Genomic DNA, 3,958 nt, shown 5'->3' on the forward strand with positions numbered 1-3,958 from the left:
CTATTATAAATTACAATAGCTAACAATTTAAAATATCTACAAAATATTCAAAATATAATTAATTATCAAAATTTTATTTGTATCATATAAATTGAGACTAAAAAATAAGATATATTGGGCTCGTACTAGCACGAGCCTTCGATATCTAGTATATATATAACTCAAAATTTTTAGGACTCTCGGATTAGAAAGCAATCAACGAATCAGATTATTATGCGTTAGCCGGGTGAAAATTGGCTAAAGTTGAAACTGAGTTATTATTGAAACGAAAATTCTTTTCTACTGAAATTAATTTTGTCGGTACTTCCTACTATCCTAAAATTATTTTTATTTTAATGCATGTAAATTACAAACTCAAAGCGTCCAATTAACAAAAATACATATACATATATATGTGTGTGTAAAAATAAGAATATAATAAAATATATGTAAAAAATAAGAATACAATAAAAATATACATACAGCTTATTAAAAAAAATATTTTATGTAATAAAAATATACATATATGATCACAATATCTCCTAAAAAATAAAATTAGAATGGATGCGAATGCGATTACCAAAAGATATATATATATATATATATATATATATATATATATATATATATATTATTTGCGATTTTGTATATTTAATTAAAATAATTTTATGATAACAACAACAACAACAACATGCCCAGTGTATTCCCACAAAGTGAGGTCTGGGGAGGGTAAGATGTACGCAGTCCATATCACTATCTCCGAAGAAGTAGAGAGGCTGTTTCTGATAGACCCCCGGCTCAGAATCTCGAATAATACACCAAGATCATAAAATAATTTTATGATATGATAGAAAAATCAATTCCATCTTATTTAAAAAATTATAGCAGTATGGATTAAAAAATACAAATCTTATTTTTTAAAAAAATTAGTTAGGGCCAAGAACATCGATAAAATTAATTAGAGGGGAAGAGCGAGCTAAAATTAGGTGTCAACAGATGCCCCTAAGTGACCAAAGATTTATGTAAAAATCTTTGGGCAATCACGTTGACGTGATCAATTTTGTCTTGGGCAAAACAAAATATTTGAAATATTATGGTCGGACTTCGATTTACATATCTCAGGCTTCATGAGAAATTAGACCATTTGTGGTTCGAATCATAGCAAAATTTTCATAAATATCAAAATTTACCCCGGTGCAGAATTATGATGACACTGGGTTCCTTCGAGGATGATAATAAAGATTTCATCACGAATGAAATGGATACAAGATTATTCCTCAATTGGTTACTTGGGATAGCTGGGAATAAGGAAACTTTGGATAGCAATATCCACTGAGGATTTTGAGAGAAAAGGGGATTGTGGATTTTCAAATATTGCCCTAGTGTCGGATAGAAACGACACAGGGCGATGACACTAAGGAAAAAAAGATGACTGAACCGAATCGAGTTGAGTTTCTTCGTCGAAATCCTTACATAGCTAGGGATGCTTGACATTCTGCTAGCTTGCCCCACTTTGCTGCTAAGAGGGTAGTTCCACGTTGTATTGTATGTTCATGCAAAATAGGTAAAAGGGTGAAAAGTACCTGTTATTCAAAAGTTATAAATTGAAATTGTAATATAAAAAGTAGAGTTTAGATATTCAAACAAATGTTGGCGTCTCTGTTATGATGAGTGAATATTTTGTAGGTATTGATTGGCGATGTGCCTTGCGCTATAGAGAATTCTGAACGTTAGAGTGATTACTGAAAATATAGATTACTGAAAATATAGAGTGTTCTATTTGGCGAGACAGTTTGCTGAGGAAGTAAAAGTTGTATTATATGTCCTACTATTGGGGGCAGACTTGCCCTGTCCAATTGTTCAAGGCGAACTTCCCCTGTCCTATTATTCGGAGCAGACTTGCCTTGTCCTATTGTTTGGGGCGGACTTGCCCTGTCCTGTTGTTCGGGGCAGACTTGCCCTGTCCTATTATTCAGGGTGGACGTGCCCTGGACTGTTGTTCGGGGCGGACGTGCCCTGTCCTGTTGTTCGGGGCAGACGTGCCCTATCCTATTGTTTAGGGTGAAATTCCCTGTGTTATGTTAGAGTTTTGTGTACAACTGTTAGTACTTGATGATCAAGGCTTAACAGGGATATCCCTTTAATGTAACCTGCAAAAAATAAAAAAATTTCTTTTAGAGTTGGAAATTATTAGCGAATGAATTGACAAAACCTGGTTTCCTGGCTTGTGATAGAGATGTGATGTTGAGTTTCTGATGGAATGTTGTAAGATACTTGACACGTGCCTCCTTGAGCATTATCGTGACCTGAAAGATTTGAGAAGATTCTTTAGTCTCTTGAAATAATTATGGATAAATTAACGATACCTGGGTGCTCATATCGTGATGGTGAGGTAGCACTTGGGCTTCCAATATGTTTGAAATTTTGTTGTAGCATCATTTTTCCTGCGCTCAAAGAAAGTTTCTTAGTTTGGAGAGGGGGTGTTGATTATGTGTTGATCGAGAACTTGGCCTGGAAGCTCTCTCATCCCTCTACCCTCCAACAAATAAAAATCTATTTCGTAGATTTAGGATGTGGAGTGGTGACACCTCCTGATGACAAGCTCATACTAGTACATCCTCTAGTGGGGGATTTTCTCTATCTTGATTTTTGCTTTTGGACTTCAGTCAAAACGACACGACCGACATGGCTTGAGGTGATAAACAAAACTTTTGAAAGGGTAGAAAGATTATGTTGTTGATATGACTAAGTCTAACTTAGGTTGCCTACGTATCCTAGAATAGGAATCAGGTCCAAACGTGGTTCCACGTAAGGAGAATCAAGAAAAATTTGAAGGATAATCAAAAAAATTTGGCCAATAGGGGTGGGTGGATGGCTAATGGTAAGATTGATATTTATGAGCTTGCCTTTAAAAGGCTCATTTGGTCACTTCCAAGCAGTGTCTTCTCATGTAAGAGTCTTCAACATCTTATCATTTTTTCCTTTGCGTTAACGATTAGCATCAAAGAATTTCTTAAATCGATCAATGCTTTTGTAAATCAAGTTTCAAAATTTCTATCCTAGGTCGATTTTTTGTGGTATGATTTTGAGTGAGAGAACAGTGAATGTGTTGTGTAAGCTATTTTCATATGTAGTCTCGATGACCTGCGTTTTGATGGAAGCCAAAGGCTTGGGTATATACATGAGTAAACTCTGAATATTTCTTGGGCACCTCCTTGATAGTCTCATTATCTTATGGGCATCTTTATATACGAACTTTTATTGGGTCCATTACAGTCGTAGCATTAACCAATTTAAACTTTATTTCACGATTGATGTATTAGCCATAATCTAAGCTTGAATGCTTTTGAGCATATTTTGGAAATCCTTCTTGGGATTGCGATTATAGGTTACCATTCTTTATTACATGCACTTTATTTCCAGTCCTTAATAGGCATGTGGCACCTGAGGATTTGGTTGACCTCCTTATGACTAATGTAACGAGTGTTCGATTCTGCGCTGATCGTCGATGTGATTTCGAATCATTTGGATTTATAGTATCCTTTAACAGTATTTGTAGAGAAGATCTTTGGTTAAGTAGTGGAAGTTTCTTCCGTATTGACCCTTGGTGCATTTCTCTCGATATTGTAGATAAGTGGTCCCCCGTTAATACCTTGTCACTTTAGTGATAACTTGTGTTGTTTGGTATGAATCAACCTTGGTTGTAACACTTCCAAGTTGAACGTCTTAGCCTTCATTGATTTATGGAGATTCTAAATTTGCCCCAGTCTTTCAGAGAGACTTTTCCTGACGATCCTTTATTATGGATCTAAGGGCTTTAGTTGTGCATCTAAGGATATCTTTAACAGAAGGTAGCTAGTTTTCTAGATCTCGTCATTAAGAAAATATGAAATTTTGTATTATAAAGGAACCGAGCCTTATATAGGCTGCCTACGTATCCCGCCGAGGGAAATCAGGTCACACGTAGCTCCAATTACAA

This window comes from Capsicum annuum, chromosome 6 (genome assembly GCF_002878395.1).
Source record: "Capsicum annuum cultivar UCD-10X-F1 chromosome 6, UCD10Xv1.1, whole genome shotgun sequence".
NCBI classification, from domain to species: Eukaryota; Viridiplantae; Streptophyta; class Magnoliopsida; order Solanales; family Solanaceae; genus Capsicum; species Capsicum annuum.